The sequence below is a fragment of the Phalacrocorax carbo genome, chromosome 1 (assembly GCF_963921805.1).
Source record: "Phalacrocorax carbo chromosome 1, bPhaCar2.1, whole genome shotgun sequence".
Lineage (NCBI taxonomy): Eukaryota > Metazoa > Chordata > Aves > Suliformes > Phalacrocoracidae > Phalacrocorax > Phalacrocorax carbo.
In genome coordinates, this window is record NC_087513.1 from 94,616,693 (window position 1) to 94,643,944 (window position 27,252).

At 45.8% G+C, this 27,252-nt stretch overlaps 1 protein-coding gene across 1 annotated transcript in view; it reads left to right on the plus strand.

Moving 5' to 3' along the window:
• Positions 1 to 281: 281 nt before the first annotated feature.
• ZPLD1 (zona pellucida like domain containing 1) overlaps positions 282 to 27,252 on the plus strand; it is a 131,938-nt gene continuing 104,967 nt past the window's right edge. Inside the window, exon 1 of the mRNA XM_064467811.1 lies at positions 282 to 383. The gene's annotated coding sequence lies outside the window, so the exon portion shown is untranslated. The remainder of the gene's footprint in view (positions 384 to 27,252) is intronic.

Below are 27,252 nucleotides of genomic sequence, written 5' to 3' on the forward strand. Positions count from 1 at the left end.
TCCCACAAATACTTTCCATGGAGGGGAATAAAATCAGATGGTTTTGGGGAAAGCAGTTGGAGAAGCCTCTCAGACCCTCCTTCTCCTTTCTCCTGATGAGAATCCAGGCCATAAAACAAAAGTACTGTTTGTTCTCAGGCTAAATAAAAGTCCCAAGAGGGAGGCTGGTTTTGGACCTTATAACCATACATTTGCCTTGGGTGCCCCAGCAGCATTTCTGCACAGGGCTGAGGGCAGGAGGTGCACTGCTCCAGCAGCAGATATTGCAACACCTCCAGCATTGCAGGGAGGAGCAGACGTGCTGGAAAGGCTGAGCCATGCCCTGTGCTTTCCTCATTCATCACAGAGGAGAGAAAGGCCTCTCGATGTGAAAAATAAATAAGGTACTGAGGGCTGAATCACACTGGCTTGTGAGGAAACAAGAAGGGAGCGAGGCTCTATTTTAAATGCGTGTTTATTTAATTTATCACAACACATGCTAAATTCATCTTTTTTCCTGGGGAAACCCATGGGAAGGCGTGGGAGGAGGTGGCATGAGGTCATGTCTCCTCCAAGGCCTGTCTGCCTGGAAGGGATGCATGGCATGGCTGGAGGGCTTGCTGCTGGCTCCCCCACCAACATGGCATCCACCTGGGGAGCAGGGAGAAGAGGGTCCATTCAGCTGTGGCCATGCCTTTGTTGGGAGGAAAAACTGGGCTGGGAAGTGGGGAGTGAAAGGAGCGTGGGTCTGTGTGGGGCTGGCAGAGGGAGATGTGCTTCTGGAGCCCAAGATCCCACAGCACCTCTCCCAACAGCTAATGCAGGCGTCACCTCTGGTGTCCAACCTTTCAGGCCTTTAAGTCTCTTTTGTCCTTGCTTTGCAGTTAGTGCTCAGCGGTGACAATGCTCTAGGTCCAGCTTTTCTTTCACAGCAACTGCTGTTGTGAAGGGGTGAGCTGAAGGAAGAAAGCAGCTTAGGTTTATTTATCAGTGAAAGCATGCCATAACCACCATTATGCCACTGAGCTGGAGGAAAAAGGCAACAACAAATTTGATTACCGGGTGAGGGTTTTTTCTGAATAAAGACAGTGAAGTATCGGTACATTGCTACAGCCATTCTTCAATGAAATATTTTATATAGCTTTGGTTACCCATGCTCTGGAAGGATTAATTAAATGTGAACAGTTGCTACTCGTTTGAGAAGAACAGTATGTCTTCCTTTGGAAGAATGATGAAAAGAAGCTGGCTTCTGGAGCTGGAGACATTAATGATGGCTCTTTGTAAATATATTTTTGGAACAAGGAGAGGGCAAAAATTGCAGAGGAAGAAGAAGTATTTAAGTTAAATGACACTACTGGCACAAACCCAATTGGCTAGAAATTCGTCATGAGGGAGTTTATGTTTGAAATTAGTAAAACCATTCAAAGACTGAAGTTCTGGATCAGTCCAGAGGGCTCTAGCTCATCAGAGGGAAAGGACCTAAATCCTTTTTCAAGAGGAATGTCCTGAGTTATTGAGCTGATTCTTAGTAATAAACAAGACATGTCCCCAGATAACCATGAACCAGCATGTCCAAAGGGATTGGAAAGGAGACTAGGTCACTGTACATCGCCCTGTATTAAACCTGTACTCAGATGCCTCTGCAGCTGGGATGTAGGAATCAGGGAGGAAACCCTTTCCTCCTCCCACGACAGCACCCTGGAGGTTGGCTACGGATAGATAGTGGCAGGATGTACGGCGAAGTAAAAAAAGTGGTCCTGTTCAGGTCTCTGATGGAGGAATGGTGCACCCTGTTTGTGTCCTTGGGTTTAGTCTCTGGATTTAGAGCTGAACAGGAAATTTCCTACAAGCCAAGCGTGCAGTGCTTCCTTCCTACCCTCAGCCAGTGGGGGCAGGACATGGTCCACTTCCCAGGTCTGCATGGAAGGTTGTCGTGGTAGCCTCCTTCTACCACCCGTAGCGAGAAAGATGCATTTTTGGGGAGTGACTTATCTGACCTATTTTGCATATTTACTTTGGGATGAGACAGACAATGCCCCAAAACTACATATCCCTTTTTGTTGCCCATAATGGGAGTCGAGATGAGTAGTTACATGCCAGAAGAATCCTTTTGTCCTGAGGACAGGGTATGGCAAGGAGAAGAAAGGTGTTTTTTTCTCAGAATAGCTGCTCTGATGAGTTCCCAGGGAAACAAGCATTTGTTTAAGATGGGAGGAATTAAGTTCTTCGAATCATCAGTTTCCTTGGCTATTCAAAACTTTTCATCAGCTCTCACCTCATCAGTCCCTGACTGTTGGATGTCAGGGAGGGCTTTACCACCAACCTTTATGGAAGGAGAACTGAGCTAACATGAAAGTAGTTTGCTCTGTGTGCGTGTCTGCATGTGGTTAGCATTGCAAAACAAGACAACAAGGCTTGCAGCTTTCCTGAGATACACTCATTTACATCACGATGTGATGCCCAATTACTACAGGGTCCTTTTACGGCACTTTCCTTTTTAGACTGTGGTGGTTCTTACACATGGGATTGTTTATTTGTGTGTACGTGACATGCATGTGTAAGCCTTTACTGTGGTATGGGAAGAGGAAATGTATTTTGTTTGCCCATTTCAAGAGGAGAGTGTTGGGGTTTTTTTCTCATAGGAAGTAATCTTGCTTTGCAAGCATATTTCTTGTAAGTATGTATGCTGGAAATGTTTATACTTCTCTTCTAAAAAGTAAGCTACTAAGAATATACTAACAGTTATATAACACCCATGCGACTGCATTATCACTTGAACTGATGTGGAAATTATTTTTAAAACCACCTTTGTCTTCTGGTGCAATAACTTTCTGAGGTACCTGAGACATTCAGGAATGTGTTCTGGCATCAGTGAGGTTGAAGGTAACTGGACTGGGAACAAGGAGGTTATTTATATCTCAATTACAGCACTGTGATAGAATTATGAATTAAAGCAACCTGGAACCTTACGAATTAAAGCCTCTTGAGGTTCTTTCCTTGCCTTTTTGTGTTAGTCTCCTATCTCTTCTGGAATAGCAGTAAGCTGCACTGTTAGGAAGCTGGCAGAAAGTGGCCTTAGTCAATCATTAGGTTAGACGTGAACTTGTGAACGGGGAGCACAGACTGGCTTATCACTCACTTCTGTTTGGAGGCAAGGCAGCAAATGTGGAATAATCTCGAGTGGCACCGTGTATGGGTTTGTCTGGGCAAGTGTGAGGGATCATGCTTCTGCCCAGCTACAAAACTGTTCTCTTCTACCAGAAAACATTTCCTTATTTTAGTACACTTGTTTTGTTTTATGTAATACAGCCTGCCAAAGTAGGAAGGAGTAACCTGCCTTTATAAACAATCTACATCTGTGAATGAACTCAATTCTTAAGCTGGAGAGGTGCCAGTCATTTCCCCAGAGAAATTACTCTCTTGGCTTTGCTGACTGACAGCTCCATCCACAGTGTCTGAATGTGTTTGAACTGGATCATGGGGGCCTCAGCCGGGTAAAGGGTGGGTGGAGCGGGAGAAAAGCAAAGTTTCAACCCCAGCTTAACTGATATGTTAAAACAAAAACTCAGCCTTGATTTATAGCCACAGCCACCACTGGTTACAGCTGTTGTTGTTAGCAGAACTACATTCAGCCAGTACGATTTGAAGTTAGGATCAAATCCATTCCTTCAGCTGATTTTTTTGTGGAAGTAAGATGGAAAACCGTGCATGTCTCCAGGAAGCAACTGTTGCATGCTCTTTGGGACAGCACGGCTGAGCCATCCCACCTGGAGCACGCATCAGCAGTTTCTAACTGTGTGCCTTTCACCTGTCAGGGAGATGTGGTCTCCTGCGCCAGCTTCGCCTTCAGCTACCCTGGGCACCAGTGGCAATGCCACCCCTTTCTCAGGCCTCCTGCCTAGGTTATTTCACCCCCAAAATTTCCACTTGGCTGAGGGAGGTCTGGGCTCCTGTTCAACTCTTCAGCAACACGGTGGCAGAAAGCGGGGGGACCCAGGCTTACAACAGAGCTTCTGGAGAGTTACGCAGCTGGGAGAAACAAAACCTGAATGCCTGTCAAGTTAGGATGCTGCTGCTCTTCAGAGGCATGGTTTTGCCTGGTGCCCTTCAGCTGCTCAGCCCATCCAGACCTATGTCAAAGCCCTTCTGCCTGGGGTGAGCCTCTTGTGTCAGGAAACTGCTTGCCTTCAAAAATCCCCTCCTTCTTCTTTAAATTAGGATACAGGTTGAGAAAACACATCCGCTTCCTCCGGAGAGATCTTTACTGAGAAATTATTCTTTTTGTTATCTCAGTCTGTCTGGCTTCTCTCACAGTTAGTGCGGCTAAGGCAGCCTGTGCTCCACCATTAGTATCCTCAAAATAAAACACTGTTATCAGGATTAAGTTGCTTTATGCCCTTACTGGAGCTTTACACTCTGATCTGGAAGCTAAATTGCAAAGCAAGCATTGCAGTGAAGGTTATAATAACATGACAGAGATTTCATTTTGACACAGACCTATCTGTTGTTCGTCACAAGATCATCTAATCTTCCAACTTCCACCTATAATTGCATCCACTGTTTTGATTGCTTTTGAAACAACACAGCCATTGTGTAATAACCTGGGTGTGTGTGAACTAACACTCCCTGAGCTCTTGAAGCAGGGAGCAGAAAGAGACAAGGCAAAAACTATCTCGGTGAAGCCTTCTGTGGTTGAGCAGGAGAGCTGTATGTGGAGAACAATGAGATGCATTCTGAGCACTTGGAAAGCTCAGTAAAATACTGTTTAGCAAAGTATTGTCACTGTCACTTCATGCCCTATTAGCTCCTGTCCTACTAGTTTAAGAGGGCATGAAAGCAGAAGGGGTGCTCCCACCCAGGATGTTTCTGGGCTGCCAGTCACCCCATGTTGGGAGGGTGGGTATGGGAGACAAGACTACAGGTGGGCCCCGCTTGTAGGCTGCTCCTGAGGCTCAGGCAAGGGGCTGCTGCAGTAGATGGGATCTCAGTGTGGCCTCCCATGCCCTTGTAAACCCTGCGCTGGCTGCACTTACACCAAATCAGCCAGCATGCCCGTGTGCCCGTGCAGCGCTGGGCTGCCTCTGTGCTGGCAGCTCGCAGCCCTGGAGTCAGTGACCTGGAGGAGGGCAAGTGAGCGAGCAGCCACCCTCTGCTGCCCACAGAGGAGGCTCTGGCACTGCTCTGGCAGGGCCGATCTAACCAGGTTGTGACCTGCTGGCTCTCAATTTCAGTTAATTACAACTCCTGTAAAACTTGCAGCCTTCCTCTTTGCTCCCCGCTGTTAACAGATGAAGCAAGTTTCTATTTATAACTGTTTTCATGGACTTCCTTGCCAAGGGATTTCTATGTTTGTTGCAAACACAGACCAGGCAGGCAGTGGGGGTAAAAATTATACTTGTTTTGCTGTGTTTTCAGCCATGACTTCTCACCTTTCTCCCTATTGAGCCACTGCCCAATGCACTTTTTGGACTAAAGTACACATGGGGTGAAGAATTAATCAGCCCAGCCTCTTGCCTTTGTTATCTTACGTGCCAGGTAAATAGATATATAGACTCTGCAATCTAGTTCAGATGAAAGATCTGCTTTAAAAACAAACCCAAGTGTAACAGACGTTAATCTGGACCATTTTGGTAGCAGTGGGTTAGGTCCTGGCTCCGTGGGCTGTTGTGTTGGCAGGGCAGAGGAGACATGCTCTGCTCTCCGCTCAGCTGCGGCTGGAGCAGCATGTCTCCTACTCTTTCTGTTAGCCCTGGCAGCTGGCCTACAGCAAACCTCGCTGCATGACATATGCTGATGAAAAGATTGGATCAAAGCTGTGTTTGAATGATCTTGTCGACTCTGATGGTACCTACTCATCTGACAAGCCACTTTTACAGTCCTTGGGTGCATTTCAGAGGGAAAAGGGAGAGCTTTACTTTGTTGGAGGCATGTTCAGTGGTAAACCTGCCAGCTGTGGGCGAGGTGGTGAGAAGAGAGAATGTGTTTTGTTAGGGAAAACCCACCTGATGATGGGGCATAGATGCCTCAAAGCACCATGCTACCAGTTACTGTGCCACTGGGGGGGGATTGGGACCCAGCCTTTCCAAACTCACACACACTCCGTCTCCTCAGCATGGTGCCTCCACCAGTGATCTCGCGTCTCTTTGCATAAGCCTTCCCCTCAAAACTTGCCACATTTGGGGCTAACATTACTGCTGGCTCCTGTGAGAGGGCGAATAATGGCCACATGCCAGCAATCAGCAGACCCAGTGCAGCTGGGAAACCCTGCCGTCTGAGAGCCATGTATAACTTCAGTCACTTCCCCCTGGTTCTTTCAGCTTTCGGGTATATAATTTTCCTAACAGTGCAGCAGACCTTTACATCAACAGGTGATAGTGACCAAAATGCCTGAACTGGGCCTTTAGCAATCTGGGGTGTTGGGTACTTTCCAGGTGACTGTATCACTTTTCTTCTGTCTCAGCCTGGCGCCCTGATGGGGCCGAGAGCTACAGGCAGGTACTCACATGGGCCCTCAGAGATCTGTGGTGTTGGCCCTGCAGGTTTTGGTGCCCCTGCAAAACTGGGTCAGGTCCCACGTCTGTGTCCGAGCTCTGGCTCCGGAAACACCCCCGTGTGCTTGGACTTAGGACAGGCAGGCTCCTTACAGACTCCTGGTTTGGGATAGATGCTGGGGATCACAACAGAGTCCAAGTCCCCTGCTGACTCCTAAATGGGACCTCCTCTTCCAGTTCTGGAGTTATAGGTGCTGTTACAACGGACAGGATCGTTTTGGTTGCTTTGTTTGTCCTCATGGCTTGGATGGGTGTACTCTTTGTTGGGTTAAAAACTGTCTGGATGGCCGGGCCCAAGGAATTGTGGTGAGTGGAGCTAAATCCAGTTGGTGGCTGGTCATAAGCGGGGTTCCTTGTTGGCTCAGTGTTGGGACCAGTTTTGTTTAATATCTTTATCAATGATCTGGACAGGGGGGTCAAGTGCATCCTTAGTAAGTTTGCAGACAACACCCAGTTGTGCAGGAGTATTGACCTGCTTGAGGGAAGGAAGGCTCTACAGAGGGATCCGGACAGGCTGGATCAATGGGCTGAGGCCAACCATATGGAGTTCAACAAGGCTAAGTGTCGAGTCCTGCACTTAGACCTCAACAACCCCATGCAACGCTACAGGCTTGGGGACAAATGACTGGAAAGCTGCCTGGTAGAAAAGGGGGTGTTGGTTGACAGCCAGCTGAACATGAGCCAGCAGTGTGCCCAGGTGGCCAAGAAGGCCAGCAGCTTCCTGGCTTGTATCAGGAATAGCGTGGCCAGCAGGACTAAGGAAGTGATCGTGCCCCTGTACTCAGCACTGGTGAGGCCACACCTTGAATATTGTGTTCAGTTTTGGGCCCCTCGCTACAACAAAGACATTGAGATGCTGGAGTGTGTCCAAAGAGCAACGAAGCTAGTGAAAGGTCTGGAGAGCAAGTCTTATGAGGAAAAGTTGAGGGAGCTGGGGTTGTTTAGCCTGGAGAAGAGGAGGCTGAGGGGAGACCTTATTTCTCTCTACAACTACCTGAAAAGAGGTGGTAGCAAGGTGTGGGTTGGTCTCTATTCCCAAGTAATGAGTGATAGGATGACATGAAATGGCTTCAAGCTGTGCCAGGGAAGGTTTAAATTGGATATTAGCAAATATTACTTCACTGAAACAGTTGTCAGGGATTGGAAGAGGCTACCCAGGGAAGTGGTTGAATCAACATCCCTGGAGGTATTTAAAAGACATTTGGATCTGGTGCTTAGGGACATGGTTTAGTGGTGAACTGGCAGTGTTAGGTTTACGGCTGGACTCAATGACCTTAAAGGTCTTTTCCACCATATAGGATTCTGTGATTCTGTTTGTTTGTGTTATACTCCTTTTTGCTAAGCCGTAGTTTCCCCTTTGCAGTAGTTGGGTGGATAGCGTTTATGGTTTTGGCCAAGAAAAAAAAAAATTATTGCACTTAGACACGAATAGCGAAGGGCTTACCCAGGGCATGATCAGGCCTGTGACTCTGAATAATGTAAGTTAGAATGTTGTTTATGTAGGTTAGAATGATAAACAAGACAAACCAAAGACAACCAAAGTATCAGATAAACTAAATAAACAGAAGGTCTCAGCCAGAATCCAGATAGCGTTGCTGAGTCCCAGACAGTACCTTCGGTCCCAGACCACTTTTGCTTTTCTCCTTTAACTGCTGATGTGGTGTGACCTAGTTCCGGGGTGAGAGGGAAGGAAGGAAGACCTCTGCCCCCTCCCTTCATAGCCCTTCAACTGCTCTGAGCCAGAGGAGGGTGACTGCTTCCATCTTCCACCGCCTGTGGGGAACAGCGGCAGGAGCAGGGTGGTGGCGATGCAGGGCAGGACAAGGTGAGGAGGCAGGGTGGCTGTGAAGCCGTGTCACCTGGCGCCAGGGCCAGCTCTCAGAGGGCTGGAAGCAAAGAGGGGAGCTAAAACCTTCTGCTTTCCCCTCTCTGGGTCCCTACTGGGTTTTGTGGAGGCTGTGGGCTGGAAGCTGGGGTGCCTGTCTGCATGACTCTCCCCTTGTAAGCACAGACGCGTGCCAGCACCACAAGTGACATCTCACTTCTCTAGCATGGCCCTGTTTGAACCAGCATCTTAAATGTGCCTCAAACTTGCTTGGCTGCCCCATGCACAGGCATCACTGGTGTCCTGGTCCCAGTGCCCCTTGCCAGTTGCTTTCTCCCTTAAACTCTTCTTGTTTGTCCTGTGGTAGGTGTATACTCATCTTGCGCATATGTTTCTCCTGGTCACTTAAGGATTTTGTGCAATTTGGCCCAATTTTGAAAGACTGGGGGTGCCCAAGTACCTCCTGCTGTCCCACAGCTACAGCCTCCGTGTGCAGCAACCATGTGCTGGGCACAGCTGCTGTCACCTGGCCGCCTGCAGGTGAACAGTTATGTTGGTGTGTAGAAGACATCAGTGAGATCATCATATACTGCAGAATCATCTGCTTTGCCCTCTTGTAAAGATATTTCCTTGTTTGTTCATGTTTGGGTAACTGTCCTGTACTAGTGGTGGTGCCTCGCAGCACGTCTATGAACATCTCCCATTCACATGAATGGCATTCAATCGGGAAAGCCAAGCACTACTGGGCAATTTAGATAACCAGGTCATGATGTGAACTGTCTCTGTGCCATTAATCAAAATTTATACAGCCCAAAGACTGTAAATATTTTGTACTGGGATTATTATTGCTTTGTATTTCTGAGTAATGATTATGCAGCAAGAAATTAGTCAATAAGACCAGGATAAGGAAAAGACAATAATGTGCAAAATCTCATAACAGATCATAAAAAGTCTCAGTCTACAATGTGGTCATTAGTTGATGGCATATACAGCAGACATAAGGAGGTGATCTGAGTCATGACCATAATATTGGCAAATCTCTGACAAACCCAGGAGAATAATGCACGCTATCTGCATCTGAGCAGGGACACCATGAAACAGGGATGGGGTAATGTGGGCAATAGCCACTATTAAACTTTAACCCTAGTTTCGTTTGGCTTTAGATGAAAGCACTGGTATCAACAGTGTGCAAGATGATCTATGCAGATTTTTATTTTTGCTTTCACAAAGTTTGGGAGAGCCTTCGATTTTGAAGGTGGAGGTAAATTATCAGCATACTGCTCCACTCGCAGTAAGGACCACAGTTCAAACGGCTCTACCATGAAATAAGGAGAGGCTCAAAATCTGTGTGGGTGACTGGTTGATCTAAAAAAAATGAAACAAAAATAAAATCAGGCCTCATTTTAGTGTAGATATCTTCAGAAATTAAAAGGAATGGGATTGAGGGTATTGGACCAAGAAGACTTTTCTTTGTTTTCTGTTAATTTGCCACCTTTACCACAATGTAGCATTTTATATTTGAGTTTGTAGTGTTGCTTATTACTGCCAGCAATGGAAAGCAGTGTATTCCCATCCATTCATCTCCTTTACAAAGTGATCCAGACCACAGTGAAGTAATTTTTGTAACATGACACACATAACAAGCTGTTGTTATGCTGGTCTCTGTATCTTCTGTTGCTGATTTACTACTTATTAAAATTTCAGAAAGTATTTATTAATCTGCTGCGAATGTGTACACTGGAATCATGAGTACAGTATTTGGCTTAGAATATTGTTACTTTGAATTTACAAAATGGTGTGGAGTTATGGCCAGTTAGAGCAAGGATGATGTCCTCAACTGCACGTTTCCCAGCCTCTCGGCATGTGGATTTTATCCACAATGTGTGAAGGGAACACAGTCTCAAAGAGCAACTGCAAGCGGTGTTTATTCATTTCAGGGTGGGGGGTGGAAAAAAGTATCTGAGTCATAAAATCCCAAGCTTTCTGAAAATTTGGGTGTGTTCAGAAGTAGAGTTTCCATCCCTGTGACTGTATGTGAGACCACTAACACGCTTGCTTTGTTTACTTCTGGAGAGAAGCTTGAAAAACATCAATATTTTGAACCCAGTTTCTCACAGTGCAAGATGATAAAATCTTGTTTTCATAAGTGCTAGCTTACTAGCACAATCCCTCTCCCTGGGCATTATGCCTTTTATTACTAAGACATACGGAGAAAATAATTGTCCCACACCTCTCCTTCTCTTAGCCTGAGTTTGCCTGTGTGGGATTTGTCAGATTGGGTAATTAAGCCTGCTGCTCACTGTTGAAGTTTGCTTGCAGCTGGTGTTGCATGAAACACAGCTGGTTCTCTTCCTGAGTGAGCAAACTCTGGCTGGGGATGGTCTTGGACATCCCTGAGGAGTCTCATCCAAAATCCAGCTCTCACCAACATGGCACTGCCAACCTGGCAGTCCCTGTGGATGGAGAAGGCACTAGTGGCATTGAGGGCCAGGGCTGTGGACTGCATGGGCTGCCGGTCTTCAGTTGCACAAGAAACACCACTTCCCTGCATCAGGCTGGGCGCTGGGGGAAGATGGGCTCAGTGGGTGGGAGGCAAGGGTGCCCGCAACCGGTGGCAGGGCTGGGTGCTGGAGGCCACTTCCCGTCTGTGCTTGGCCAAGGAAAAGGCTCAGCTCTATTGCCTTCCCAAATATGTCATTAATCCAGTGGAGGCAGAGCTAGAGACTTGGAAAACAGTGTCCCATTTTGGCATGGCTTGTCCCTGCACTGGGACTTCTCAGTGTTACGTGGGAATGAAATGAAAACAAACTCTGAACCTCAGTCACTGGTGTCCAAAATAAACAGGGATGTAGGGGCGCCAATCCTGCTTGGTTTTTCACTGCATCCTCCAAACATGGCTCGGAGGGATGAATTAACCCCGCTTCTGCTGAGCTGCCCTGCTGACCCTGACAGGCAGGAGATGGGCGCTTTACTGCCAGCATTCCTGCCCGCCACGGGCGCGAGGAAAGGAGATGTCCCCCAGGGTCGGGTTCCTGTGCTGCTGCCTCACTGTGCGAGGTCGTGCCAGCTGGCACTGCGGCTGACTGTGCCCTGCAGGGCTGACCTCTGCGTGCCGTCCCTGATGGCACGCATGCTTAAGCCCCAGAAAAAGCAGGGCAAGCCGCACACTAATCCTGCTCTGATCCTGCAAGGCCGTGTGGGGTCCTTTTCTTCCCCCACTTCGTGCTGCTTGCGGGTGCTGTGATTCCTGCATGCACCCGCACTCCTTCAGCACTCTTCTGGGACACTAGTGTAGCACCATATGGGACATAAGGACAGTGCTATGAGTTTTGTGATAAGACAGTGGTAACAGAGCCCAGCAGTCTTGTCATGTAGAGGTGTGTTACTCTCACAGTGTGTCTTTGCTGCTGTCGCCCCAAGGAGCAATGGCTGTCTTTGCTCCGTGTGAATTGGGTGGCAGATTCAAACTGCCACCCTAAAATGCTTCTCATCTATGGTCCCCTTCTGCGACAAGAGGACATATTGCTGTTGAATCCCCAAAATGTGGTAAGTTTGTGCATCTGCCATGGGTTTCCTGACATCTGGCAGCACAGCGGGGGGAGGAGTTGCAGCTGCTCTGCCAGAGCCTCTGGGTGTCCCAAAATCCCAGAGGTACCCACTTTGCCTGCACAGAGCGGCTCGGACTGAGACGTCCAGGCTGACCAGCCCTACTGCTGATGCTCTCTCACAGCTGAGATCTCCCAGGCAGAAATACAACTGTTCGAGTTCTGCATCTCCAACACGATTTTTTTCTCCTTTATTTTTGGCAAAAGCAGGTCACTATTCTAAACATAATAGGTTTAGGGTTTATATTATCTGTTGGTCTGCTTTATCTGGGTTATTCCATTTCCTCTGGTCCAGATAACCAAAAGCTATTGATGGCAGCAGCTCTATGCTTTAACATGAAAGACAGAGCTCAGAGGTGCTTGGGAGCCTAGAAGATTATATGCAAACACAGGTAATCTCCACCACCACAAATAACAAAATTTATGTTTACGGAAATGTCTATCGAAGTCATGGTTCATTGGTAAATTATTAACATTTTAAAGTAAATATGTGTGCAACTGGGAATAATGAAATACTTCAAGGAAATCTTAGAGTATGAGGCAGCTGCAGGCAGCCTGGAGGGCGAAGCCCCGGTGGAAGAACTCCCTTTTGTCGGGATTTTCACAGAAGACTGGACAAGTGACTAGAGAGAGTACTAACAGTGCCAATTTGGCATTGCATATGAGAGCTATACAACAACTGTTAGATGAGCAGTGCTGTCCTCCTGAGCTGGCTTCCAGGAGAGTGGACAAGATGACCCAAGAGGGAGTTTCCACTTCTGTGCTGTAAATGACTGTGTCAGTGTTTAAACTAAACTGAAGAAAGTAATACTGGAAGCAAAATCAAAGTGTCCTTGGCTTTCTGTCAACCGTTGCTGTGTGTGCCTGCTTCCCTGTTCCTAGACCTTCCCCAGGTTTCAGGGTTTCACCAGCTGGGCTGTGTGATGGGAGGCATGCCAGGAGTTTTGTGGTGAGGAGCTGACACGAGGACAGGGACATGCAGTAGAGAACCGGCCTATGTGTCACGCAGGGCATGACACGCAGCTGTCTGGCAAAGGCCAGGGGAACTTTGGCTTTCACACCACCAGTGATTCATGCTGCCGAGAGGAAAAAGGCAGTGCGGGCAGAAAGCATGCTCCTGTTGACTGCATGGCTGAGCTTTAGAAAAGTGAATGGACCTTATGTGACAAGGAGAACTGGAAAATGCTTGCACTAAATTGTGTGTTCCACAGTTAATATCAGAGCTTTGTAGTATTCAGGCAGGCATGACCCTTAGTAGCATCAAACCTGAGATTAAGAAGTGGATTTAGCTGTCCTGTGCTTCTGCACATGTACTGATTAATATCAGGTTTTATGCTGGCTGACTCATAGCTCCTAAATGACCAGTATATTGTGGACTTGGTTATTTTTTCTAGTATCTTACCCATGCCTAGGATCTCCAAGCAGTAGTGTGGGAGCACAGCTGGCCTCTCAGTATTATGCTTCTTCGGGCAGTTTTCTTGCAATTGGGATTTCTTATGGGCTAGAAAAAAAAATGCCATATTTGTAATGATTTTAGGCCTCGGTGTTTGGCAGGGTTATATACCCTTTCTCATTCATGTCCATGTTCAGCTCTGGACTTTGTCAGTGATGAGTGTGTATCCCACAATGCTGTCATCATCCAGTACTTCTAGCACCAACACACACACACAAACACACATATTAGCAGTTGAGCTTCTAAAACTTTGAGACTTATTTGAAAATAGATGTTTTTACACAGTCAGGTTTCACTTGCCTTTGATTTTGATTCTTAAAAGATACCTGCTTTGAAGCTCTTCTGAGCTCCAGGAACTTAATTTTGTTTTAATGGGAGTCCAGATTGTCTTAATTGCATGATACTTGGCAGTGTTAAGAAAAATATAAAAATCATGAGACCTTTGATACTTGCCAGAGGTGTACCAGAACCTGTGGGTAATTTTGTATGTGTCTTATTCTCCAGCCCAGTTTTCAGGTGTGGCTGACTGTTAATGCTTTCCAGTTAGTGGACATGAGCTTTAGTGATGAGTACTTTGTTTTCTACATCTGATGAGACACACAGTGCCTGAAATCTCTGTTTACTTTTTAAGGAAGATATGAAAAACTGCTTTGTCATAGCTGATTGCCGTGGTATTTATCATTATGATGCTAAGCCCTGTCAGTTCATTTAATGGGTGTGCTTGAGCACGTGAGTTTGTGGGTACACATCACTGCTAGCAGATTTCTCCTTCCCAAGCCACACTAACTACTCTGACTATTAATTCAAAGCCCCTGTGATGGGAGAAGGCAGAAATGATAGTTAATCATGGACTGGAGAGCTTGTACTGTTTAGATTATAACAGTATGTGTTAAGAAACATGCTAATTTTTGGTTATACTCCCTTGGAGCTAGATTCTGTTGTCCACTGGAGTCAAGAAGCTTGGTTTTGTTGATGCCAGCGAAACAGGATACAGCTTGTGGAGGCTGACCCACCTCCAGCTCAGACAAAACAGCACCATCTTTAATAGCATGAGATTTTTCTGGAGGACTAAGTCTTTCCAGGCTCTTATTCCACTGTTATTCCCATTTGCTAGCAAGTCATCAGTAAACCTTGCTGCTTCTTTAAATGAAGTGGGGGAAATGATGCCAAGTGGACCAGCTGGGATTCATTGGAAGGGGGTGGTAGCAGTGGGACAGAGGAGGAGGGATAAGCTTGTGGGTATTTGCATGAATGTGCTGCAGAAGGGAGAATCACCTGTAAGGAAGAGCTAAGGCGGCTGTGACATGCTTCATTTGGGGGTATAAAAGACCTGGAAAGCCTTGTCTCATTTTTTGCTTTTTGTGTCTTGAAGGGTAGAACAGAGGCAGAAAGCTGAACCTGTTGGCTCTGGCCTAGAGGGTGTTTATATGTTGATTCTCTCCTTGGCTCTGAAAGTAGATGGTAACAAAAGCAATGAAACCAAAAGGTATGGTTATTCCTTGTTTTTACAAGTGTTCTTCAGGAAGTAAGTGCCTTTTCTTGAGCTGATGCTGTGTTTTCTGATGTGTGCAATGATTTGGTGAGATTTTGTTTCATTTTTTTCCTGTGTTTTTGTGAATCATTTAAGTCAACTGTGATTTCTTTAATGCCCTTGTTTTTTTTTTGAAGCCATCCCTGCAGAGGTAAATGAATTTATATTACTGTGGCTTCTAAAGGAATATTTGTTAATTAATTTGAGCTGTCTCAATTGTTTGCCTGTACCCATTGAACTGGTAGTAGCTATGGGATTACTGCTGTCACTGGACAGTTATGGTTTTATTTCCATCTGACAAAAAGTCCTGCTTTAAGAGCTGTTTGGAGCCCAGGCCTTGTTTTGCTACAAAAAAAAGATACTCCTGATATGACTTAGCTAACACTTGGTAGGAGCCCAGGGAAGATAAAGCTTCAATAAAGTGAGGTGACCGATCTTGAGTGAGTTGATCCCGTTAACTTACGGAGAGAAACATGAATGGGCCTGACCCCCCAAATGCCTTTGATTTGAGGCTTATTAGGTCCACAGATCTGTAAATAAATATTTCAGGTCGAGGCACTGAATATCTGTGTAAGACAAGCATGTTTGCTGAGTGTTGCTTGGCTACAGTTAGGAAGAAATTCTACGCCTCTCTTGTGAGGGGAAGAGGATTGATTTGCCTTTGTATTACCTTGTCTCTCATCAAATGCATGTAACCCTAGTACGCAGGACTTTCGTAGCTTAAGAGAACAATTTTTTGGTGTCTGTGCTTGCAAAGGTGACTGTTCTTTCCTGTCTCCCAGGTGTTCTTCCTCCCTTCTCTAGTATAAACTCTCCTGCTGCTGTTTTTTTGCCTGAGGCTTTCTACATTATCCTATGAATATGATCTCAGCCTAAAATCCAAACAAAGATATAAACACAACAGCTAGCAGCAGAGCTGCTGGGTTTTTTTGCCTGTGTTCTCTGTTTCTGGAGAAATCACCCTTGTGTTTAGCATCTTGTTTAACTTGCTGAGGTGTTTCCATGCTTTTGAAGGGTTACTCTGTGCTTGCCTGTGGTGTGCTCCTCCTAATCACCTCCATTTATTGCTGATGTGTACTTGGCTCACCTTACCTGTCTGTGATCTGGAGATGGGGCAGAAGGAGGAAACATCTTACTTAACCTGGGACTGCAGATAGCAGTGCAGAGCCCTGGCCATGTCAGGCCCTGACCTGCCAGGGTGGGGTAGCACTGTGACAGAGGGGAAGAATAGGGCTGCTAACCATAGCTCTCCTGTTAAAGCCCCTCTTGGGAGTAACTGTGTACTGGCAGAAGGGTCTGGATATGCACGTATGCTGCTACTGCTCAGCAGTGGGGACAGGATGCTTTAAAGCAAGGTGTGTTGGTGCCCTGAGCCAGCGCTGGAAGGAAGGTTTCCCCTGTGTCTGGTGCCTGATGTTGGTGCCAGTGTGAGTGCAGTGGCTGTGCTCCTCTGGGAGCCCCTTGGTCCCCTTTTGTTCCTGTCAGCCCTCCCTCCTCTCCTTTTCATGGAGCCCAAGCTGGACTTTGGTTGTACCACCCACTGACCGATACTAGTGAAAGAGTCGCCATGGTGTGTACAGGAGCTGCTTGGGAGCGAGGGCAAGCCTGGGGCGTTGAAATGAGTATGCTTGTTGTTGCAACGCCTCCTGTGTGGCTGTGGTTTCAGTTCTTGCACTCCTCCCCTCTCTGATGAATGTTGTAGGAATGCACCAAGCTGAAGTCTCTGGGTTTCTGTTTAAACTTTTGCTTGTCTTGACTCTTTGAATAAAAGAAGCTAAAGAGAGGCACAACATTCTGGGCTCCAAAATAAGGTGCTGCTGTGCTGCTGGAGCATTTTCAAAACAGACCCATGGGCTTTTAGGTCTTCCCAAGAGTCCAATTAGAGGGAGCTCCTTCTTAGAAAGCAGGTACTTGCCTCCTACAACTTGTGTTCCTCTAAGATAGATTCAGGAGAGCAGATAAATCACTAGCTGCTCCCAAAACCTTAGCCTAAAAATTTAAGATATGCTGTCCTAGAGGATATGAAAATTGAAAATACAACTATATTGTGGTTCCTGATGAGGTCCACTAGGCAGAACAGCAATACAACAACATATATTAGTGGAAGCTCACTTAAAAACACAGGTGCAATTTACATGGTATGCTCATCTTTCTGGTGATATCTTCCAAAATTATTCCAGTGTTAGCCTTACTTGTTACTAAGTTTTCAAAGTAGTAACATGAAATGCTACTGTGGGTTTTCTTCCTGCCTTACAACTGGCTGATCAGTGATTTAAAGTCCAGTGAAGGCTGGGATTTTGAAATCTGAAAGGTATTTTTGTGCTTGGGAATGTCTTCAGCCATCCCTTCTAACTTAAATATTTGTATTCTATAACTTGGCTTGTAATGTTTTCTTGACTCAGTCAACAGCATCATTGAAGTAATGGCGTTAAATTAGTCATAATCCTGTAACTTGCAGCAGGCTTTGTTCCCAAATGGGATGCTGTGTCAGCACAGAACGCTGTGTGTTGTAGGTAGCAGGGTTGGAGTCTCCACACTCACTTTCTTTTTACTTCTTAAAACTAAATAGCACAAGTTGGGATGCTTTCTAAAACTAACAAAAATAGAGAAAGCAAACTTGATTATTTTTAGGGTTCCAGCTCAATGGGGTGAAGGTCAAAATCCTGCAACTGAGCAAAGTTATTAATTAACAACTAGTTACCGGATTCTTCCTAACTTATGACTTCATGTATCACAACTCTTTCGGTAAAACATCCTTGCTGGTTATAAACATGCCCATTGAGTAATCACATAGTATGTACAGACAAAAAAAAAAGCAAGAACTCAGCAGCTACAAATTAGTAGAGCCTGTTCCTGACTGGAGCAGGTCAGAAAAGTTACTCAGCAAAAGAGTTTATTGAAATAAAGGCTTCTCAGTAGTTTCAATAAAATAGAGAGGAAGCCTCCTCTGTGCTGGAAAGAGAGCCAGATCTGCTAGAGTGTGCTGCCCATTCTGGGAGCAGGGGCTGGTTGCAGTGCTGGGGGCTGAAGGCCAGCCCTGCAGTTAAGTCAGAACATCTTTAGGGACACTTCTTGCCTGTCACTGAAAAGCAGTGCCCTCTGTGACTAAGCTCCAGGTTTGGGTGAGGGTTGTGGTGCCATAGCTGTGCTGAAACAACTATGAAATACTCTGGAGGGTCCAGAGGCTGCTGGGCAAGGTGGGGACCTTCATGGAAGACCCCCAAGAGACTTGTAACAAAATAGCCGCTTCTCTGTTTTGTTTTGTGTTTTGTTTTTTTTTTTTTTTTGAAACAATGCTGTGCAGTTTGAGCAGAAGATTAAACCTGAAAATGGCTTGGAGAACATCTGCTTCCCTACTAGCTTTCAGACTTTAATGTTTAACCACTCTTTATAATCAGGACATCATGGATGTTTGCTTTCATTCTAGCAGGAAGGCAAATGCAGAGAGGCAGGTGTATAAAACGAGTGTGGAGTCAGGAGGGTGAAGACCAAAGAGCTGGACAAGGCCTTTTCTCTCCCTGGCAGCTGGAGAACTTTTTTTTGTGTAGGGAGGAACCTACCATCCATCATATTCTGATTTAACCATATTTCAATAATAAATGCAATTTCAGTGTGAGGGGCTGAAACATCACTAGAAATCAGTGCTAATTGGACAGTGGCCATTTTCCTTAGGGGTGGTTTGATCTCAGACAAAATCCCCATGGGATCAGGATCCTGCAGAAGGCGGATATCCCTATCTCCCTGATCACCTGTCTGCCTCCCATCATCCTGGCTATTTGCAGTCACTAATAACCTCCTAATTTGCCTGTAAGGCATTGTCTTTGCCTTATGGATTAGAAGCTGAAGTGCAGCACAAACTAAAAGACTTGCCCAAGGTCATGCAGGAAATCAGTGTCTGAGCCAAGAACTTCAAAACCAGTATTTCTGAATCATGACTGACATCTCTCTACCAGCTTTGATTTGGTTAAGGATGAGTCCCTGGGCAGAAGGAAAGAGTTAAAAAAACCCTTCCCCCAAAACTGCATGTTGACCTTCTTTAGTGAGAAACAGTGCCTCCAATTCAAGTGTTTATCTCATGATCTGACCCTTCATATCTCCCAGCTGTCAATTATTCTAAGAAGACTTTCCCAGTGTTTACTTTGTCACACTCCGTATGAGTGGACCGTCAGGGTCACAAAGTCGTCTTGCTTTCTGCCTCTTGGGTTTTTCTTTTTTTCCTTTCAGTCATGTTTTTTCCTTTTTGTGTTGGAGGGCAGGCGAAGGGAGGAACCTCAGAGGCAGCCAGCCAAGGGTGTGAGTGGTGCAGAGTTAAGTAATGGCGTTGCTGACATGGATTCCCATAACTGCTGCCTACTCCTGCCCTGCCAGGAACAGCCCATCAGACGGCAAGTTTTGAAAGTCAAAACAGTCCAGGACAGTAATCTATTGACCTGTACAGGGCTGCAGGAGAAAGCTTGTGCATATATGTGTGTTTCCTCAGAAAACTTATTTATGTAGTAATATTTAATTATTTAAGTGGCTGGGAGCTACAGGAGTCTGATGAAGCACATGTGAGAGGCTGAGGAGGCTGGTGTGCTCAGGGTGCAGGAAGCAGAGAGGACCCTGCAGGATAAGCTCTGTGGGGCTGCAAGGGAGCTGCTGCCAGGGATGCCTGGCCCTGAGGGCAGGATGCTGGTGATTACTGTTAAGCACTGCCTCAATCCTGTCATATCTGCTCAGTAAAGGGCATGATTTCTGCCCTTACCTTTTGTCTACATCCCCTTTTATTTATTCCAGGTCCAGCAGAGATGGGCTACAGGGGTTGAGTTATAGGTTGCTTGTAATGCCCAAGCAAATCCTCTGTATTTGTTGGAGCTCTAAAGCAATCTGAACAGACTGAATACAATCCTTTCTAAAGTTCATGGGCTCACTTTCTCTGATTTTTTCAGTAATAGCTTAAAAAATGGATGTAACTCTCTAAATTTGTTTCATCAACCCCTGCCAGGTCTACCTCTGTAACCAACCAATGAAGCAAACCATGAGACCTGATTTCTCCACTGGTTATTTTCATGAACCTTGGGTTCATGAATTTATCCATGCCTCCTTGTCACAATGTCAGAGAAGCAATTCAAAGCCTACTGCTCTGAAGGTGACTGTTCAAAGCAACAGCTTGATGGACGAACTGATGTTTAGATATGTTTTGAAATCTTCTACCAAAAAAACCACATTAGGCTGTCAAGAATGCTCTCTTCATCGGAGGAAGCATTGCTTTATCTCAAGTGTGTTATTGCTGTGTTGCTTCATCTTGTTCAAAAGGAGCTGTTGTCCTGGAAATCTGCTAACAACAGGTGACAGAGATATGAAACATCAGCAGAGAGGGGCTGAGGGATGATGTGAGAGGGAAGTGCAGGTTATCCAGAATCACAGCACAGTGAAGGTCTGCCTGACCTGTGTCATATTGCCTGTCTTCTGCAACCGGGCAATAAAACTATAACTTTTATCAGCTCTTCAGAAGGTAGAAACCATTTAACCTCTTTCTTTGAACAAAGCTTAAAGCTGTCTTGACTCTACTTGTTGACTGGAATCCAAATGCTCTCCTTCTCCCACTTTTCATTAAACAGATTATGACCTATTTATTCATTTTGTTTAACTCTTCTTTGACCCAAGACACTATACAGGTATAGTACTATTGCTTTTCCTGTGGTGTGGGTATGGGAACTGTAGCCTAAATGTGCTCTTTCCTCAACAGCATATTTTCAAAAACAAAACTAACACCCTTCTGTCTCCTCTTTATTACTTAAAAGATCTGGATGCCAAGGTATCATTACAGAAAGATTTTGGAGAAAAGTAAAAGCTTGCCCATGGACTTATTTTTGAATCATCAGATCTGTTGAGATTTGTAGCATTTTTATTTGTGACAGAGCTGTAGTGATTGTTTTCCCTGACTAGGTTTGTTGGGTTTTCTGGTTTTTTTTTGGGGGGGGATTTTTTTTCTTCTTCAGAGAATTTAGCAGGCAGTGTGTCTGTGTGCATTTTTGCATGCTGTTGCTTTGCTTTAGGAAACTTGTGCTTTCAGCTTTTGGGCTGTAAAATGTGGCCACTTTCATAGGGCTGATGTGAAGAGTGGGTGATGGCTTGTGAAGTGCTCTTGACTTATCCTTTGCTAGAGCATGGGCCTTTGTGCATAATGTGGAGCAGGGCTGGGAGAAAGAGGGGACAGAGTGGGGGTGCTCAGGGAGGCTCTTGGAGCTCCTTCCTCTGCTGGGGCAGACATGAACCGCTGTGTCTCTACTGAAGAGGAGGAGTTCATCTGGGTACTTGGTGTTTCACATAGTCATACTGTTGACACATGGGTGAAGGAGCTTTGCTTGATTGTTCTATTTGAGGTGACACTTCACCTTGTAGGGAATGCCTCTGAAATGACACCATGGTTTTAAACATCTGTTTTGCCTTTATGTGGGCTGTGTGCATAGGCATATTTTTCCATTCCTCCTTCATATGAAAGTATACAAGTTTGCCAGAATCCATCCTTCTACAGATAATAAACACATTGCTATGTAACACTTGTAGAGACTATCACAGACCTTCATTTTTGCAGACTGATGTCAACCAACTGGTACCAATAAAACCAGCAAGAATGATTGCCACTCTTGAACTGTTTTTTACTTAATCCATTTTAAAAAGTTAAATCTTCTCTAATTAAGATTTTGATATTTCTCAGAACAGGTAATAGAAAGGGGAGGGGCAAAATAAATACTTGGCACAAAAGATAAATGAGTTATACTCTTGGTTCAAACACCAGCTGGAGCTTTAGTTATGTAGAAAGAGCTCCACTCAATGGCAGAGCAAATTCCTAGACTATTATTTGTGATGCCTTGCTCTTGGGCTAAAAAGAAGTCAACAGGGGCAGCTGTTACAAAAGACAATGTGACCGCCCTAGTGGAAATTTTGTGTTCAGTGCAGAACCACTTATTTACTAAAACTCAAAAATATTTAATGGCTTACTAATTTCATGCATGGAAGCTAGTGTATATATTGTGTTAGAAAAAGTGTATTTTGATGGATGTGAATGGAGTAGGTCTAGAAGTTCTTCAGAAGAGCTCACTAAACATGTGTGGCTGATATGGCTGACACACGTAGCGGGAACAAAGCATGCTGTGCTATGATTAAAAAAAATTATGTCTTTGACTAAGCAGTGACCAACATATATATTTTTTTTTTTCTTTTCCTGACCAAGTCATTGCTTCTGCTTCCTCCTTTGCTGTCCACAAGGAGCAGGCTCCTCTGCAAATGTCATAGAACCATAAAACGGTTTGGAAGGGACATTAAAGATCACCTAGTTCCAACCCTCCTGCCATGGGCTGGGACACCTTCCAGTAGACCAGGTTGCGCAAAGCCCCATCCAACCTGGCTTTGCACACTTCCAGGGATGGGGCATCCACAACATCTCTGGGCAACCTGTGCCAGTGCCTTGCCACTCTTACAGTAAATAATTTATTCCTAATATCTAATCTAAATCTACCCTCTTCTAGTTTAAAACCATTACCCCTTATCCTATTGCTACACTCCCTGATAGACACCCTCCCTATCTTTTCTGTAGGCCCCCTTTAAGTACTGGAAGGCTGCTGTAAGGTTTCCCTGTAGCCTTCTCCAGGCTAAACAACCCCAACTCTCTGACTGTCCTCACAGGGAAGGTGCTCAAGCCCTCTGATCATCATCATGGCCTTCCTTTGGACCTGATCAAGCAGGTCCATATCTTTGTTATGCTGTGGGCCCCAGATCTGAACACAGTACTCCAGGTGCGGTCTCATGAGGGTGAAGTAGGGGGGGTGAATGACCTCCCTCAACCTGCTGGCCACACTTTTAATGCAGCCCAGGATATGATTGGCTTTCTGGGCTGCAAATGCACATTGCTGGCTCATGTGAACACCTGGTGGTGTGCTGTGTAGCTGGCTACATAGTGGGGAGCTCTTGGGAGTTTGCTGTTCCAATAGGCACCAACTAACCTTTTTGTTAAAAGGTTTAACAATGTTTAGGAAGCTCTCCTAACAGTTAAATATTGTAGACTTATCCTTGACCACGTCCTTCAGAGAGAGATCACAATTCATGAATTGCTGTGTCTTACATCTATTGCAGAACAAGGTGTGCCTAGTTACAGGCATAAAGGGGCTGCGTGTGCAACAATGTCTTGGCTGGCTTTTCATGACCATCCTTGGCCTGGAGGCACTATTGTTGCATCAGCAAGACACTGCTCCGGTGCGGGTCTATACACATGAGGCTGGATGGCTTTCAGATCCCAGCCAGGCATGGGGCTGTCTTGGCTCAGGGGTCTCTTTGTGCTCCTCCTAACCAAGCAGTGTCAGGCCTATTTCTAGAAACAGGAGAAGTTTGTGCTCACATAAAATGGTTACAGCTTGATGTGTTATCCTCGTTACATCACCAGGGCTACTCCCCTGCCATTGATGAACAAAGTCCTTGGTTGTCTCAGTCTCTGAGTCTCTGCCTGCTGCCTGGTTAGTGGGTTGGAGGGTGTACAGGCATGTAATGTGCATATATGTGGCAGTATGGCCCCAGGGTATCTTTGTCCTTTTTGGGGCACTTGGGACAGCAACTCCGGCTAGGTGGTGTTGTGGTTTAACCCAGCAGGCAGCTAAACACCACACAGCAGTTTGCTCACTCCCCACAGTGGGATGGGAGAGAGAATTGGAAGAAAGATAAAACTCATGGGTTAACAGAAAGTCAATTTAATAGGACAGAAAAGGAAGCAAACATAATAATAAAATACATAAAAAAGTGATGCCCAGTGCAATTGCTGCCTGATGCCCGGCCAGTTCCTGAGCAGAGGCTGTGCCCCGCTGGCCAACTCCCCTCTGTTCTTTTGTTCAGCATGATGCCATATGGTATGGAATATCCCTTTGGCCAGTTTGGGTCAGCTGTCCTGGCTGTGTCCCCTCCCAGCTTCTTCTGTACCTCCAGCCTTCTTGTTGGCAGGGCAGTATGAGAAGCTGAAAAGTCCTTCACTTAGTGTAAACACTGCTTAGCAACAACTAAAATATCACTGTTATCAACATTGTTCTCATCCTAAATCAAAAACACAGCACTACAGGAAGAAAGTAAACTTTATCCAAGCTGAGACCAGGACAATATCCACCCTTTATTCAATACCACCTATATCATGCCTGGGTCCCACACTTTCCAATACGTCCTAATTAATCACAGAACCACAAAGAATCAGAGAGATTTGGTTGGAGGGACCTCTGGAGCTCATCTAGGCCTATGTCTTCCTCAAAGATTGCCAGCACTAAACCAGGCCAGCCTTGGCTTTGATTCATCATGGTCTAGAGGCCTGAAAGGATGAAGACTCTACAATCTCTGAGCAACCTGTTCCAGTGCTGTGCTAGTCTCCTAGGGTGTTTCCAGAAAGTTTAAAGTAGTCAACATATTTGAAGTTGTAGAAGCTCAGTTCACCACCAGCTTTCCTGTTTTTTGGTGTATTCACACAGATATCACTCCCTAAGTCTAAGGGCTATCCTTCTAAAATGTCTGAGCTCATTTAGTCCATGACTTTGGGATCTATCTGTCATAACAGTGCTTCAGGGCAGGAAAGAGGTGTGTGGTGTTCAATTGTTGCATGCTGAAGCCAATTCTGGTTCTATCACTGGTGCACTTGTCTGGTTCTATCATTGTACTTTGCTTGGTTTCATCAAAATTCATTTTTCAGTAATTTGGGTGAGTCAATCTAATATTGTTGATATGGCGTACAGCAACTATACTAGTGATGACATACAGTATTGTATAGCAATTAACACAGTACAATTCAAAACATTGGCTCTTCTCACCCAAAATCAAATCCCCTTGAGGTACACACTGGAATTCCCCATCTTTCTGCATCGTCCACCAAGTGCACCCAGGCTCTTGAGCAAAAGCAATCCCAGTGATGGGTTTACCTTTGCCTGAGGCAGGAATAGCCCCAGACTGTCTTCCCCAGCATATTTTTTGCATGCACTACAGGAACTTTATCCTCTTCCACAGTGCATAAGTTTTGACTGGGAAGGGCCAGCTTGATTGGCAGATCCCCTAGTGTTGACTAAAAAGGTGGCTTTTGTTAAATGTGTATGACAGTGTTTGAATGTCCCAGCACCTGTTGATCACAGCAGTCTTGAACACTCCATTGTATTGTACAATTTTCCTAGAGGCTGGCGCATGATAGGGGATGTGATACACCCACTCTGTGCCTTGCTTTTTGTCCCAGGCATCTATGAGGTTGTTTTGGAAATGAGCCTTGTTGTCTGACTCAATTCTTTCTGGGGTGCCCAGTTGCCATAATAGTGTTCTGGGTGGCATGGGGGATGGGATATGTTTCCAGCCACCTGGTGGTCGCTTCCTCCATGGTGAGCACATGGTGCTTGCCTTTGCAGATTTGTGGGAGTGTGATATAATCAATCTGCTGGGCCTCTGCATACTTATATTTCAGCCATTGTCTGTCATACCAGAAAGGCTTTACCTGCTTGGCTTGCTTGATTGCAGCATGTTTCACATTCATGGATAACCTGTGCAATTATGTCCATGGTCAAGTCCACCCCTTGATCATGAGCCCATCTATATGTTGCATCTCTTCCTTGGTGGGCCCATGACACTTCAGGCCATTAAGCTATAAGTAATTCACCCTTATGCTGCCAGTCCAGATCCAACCGAGCCACTTCAGTCTCAGCAGCCTGATCCACCTCCTGGTTGTTCTGATGGTCTTCAGCGGCCCGACTCTTGGGTACATGAACATCTACATGATGTACTTTCACAACCAGGTTCTCTTACTCGGGCATCAACATCTTGTCACAATGTGGCAGCCCAATGGGTTTGCCTCTGCTCTGCCAGTTGCTCTGCTTTTACTGCTGTAACCACCCCCACAGGGCATTTGCCACCATCCAGGGGTCAGTATAGAGATAGAGTACTAGCCGTTTTTTTCAGTCAGCAATGTCTAAAGCGAGCTGGATGGCTTTCACCTCTGCAAACTGACTTGATTCACCTTCTCCCTCAGGAAGTTCTGTGGCTTGTATGGGTCTCCATACAGCAGCCTTCCACCTCTGATTCTTTCCCACAAGGCGACAGGACCTATCAGTGAACAGGGCATACTGCTTCTCATTTACTGGAAGCTAGTTATACGTTTGGGCCTCTTCAGCGTGTGTCATCACCTCCTCTGGTGATATTCTGAAGTCTTTGCCTTCTGGCCAGTCCATGATCACTTCCAAGATTCCTGGGCGACTGGGGTTTCCTATTCGAGCCTGTTGGGTGATCAGTGTGGCCCACTTACTCCAGGTAGCATCAGGTGCATGATGAGTAGAGGGGACCCTCCCTTTGAACATTCAGCCCAGCACCGGCAGTTGCAGTGCCAGAGGCAGCTGTGTTTCAGTACCAACCACATCTGAAACAGCTTGAACCTCTTCATGTGCTTCCAATATCTCTGTTTCAGTTGGAGTATAGCAGGCCTTGGACCCTCTGTATCCCTGCCTCCAAAACCCTAGGGGTCAACCTTGAGTTCTCCCCTGGTGCTTTCTGCCAGAGGCTGCAGGTAGGGCCATTCTCCCTGGCTGAGGTGTAGAGCACATTTTTTACATCTTGCCCTGCCTGAACTGGCCCAAGGGCTGTTGCATGAACTCTCCTGTTTAATTTGTTCAAAGGCTTATTGTTGCTCAGGGTCCCATTCGAAAGCATTCTTCTGGGTCACTTGATAGAGAGGGCTTACAATCAGATTGTAACTTGGTATATGCATTCTCCAAAACCCCACAGTGCCTAAGAAAGCTTGTGTGTCCTTCTTGCTAGTTGTTGTTTTGTTGCTCATGTCCATTGGGATCTGATGGTGTCCATATTGCCATTTTATTCCTAAAAGCTGGATCTCCTATGCAGGTCCCTTGACCTTACCTTGTCTTATCGCAAAGTCAACTTTCAGCAGGACTTGGACTATTTTCTTCCCTTTCTCAAATAACCTCTTTGAATAATGTAGTGTTTCCCACTTCCCTCCTCCCTCACTTTTGTGACCCCCAACCCTTAGAGCTGGGCTGGTTGTGGCAGAGGAAGTTCAGATCCTGGCTCTGATACAGGGTGGTCAGCAGCCTCACAAGTGGCTCAGTCAAGCCTCCTGTTGCTTTACAAATGATGTGCAGTGCAACCAGATGGGCTTTGGGCAGGATAAAGTGGAAACCTCTACTCTTAGACCCTGCTACTACTCTGCACTATGGATCTGGGACCTCACTCTGCTAAGTGATGTACGAATAAAACATGGTCCCAGCTTTTGGCATCCTGTAAGCTAAATGAATGCTGACATGAACTCCCAC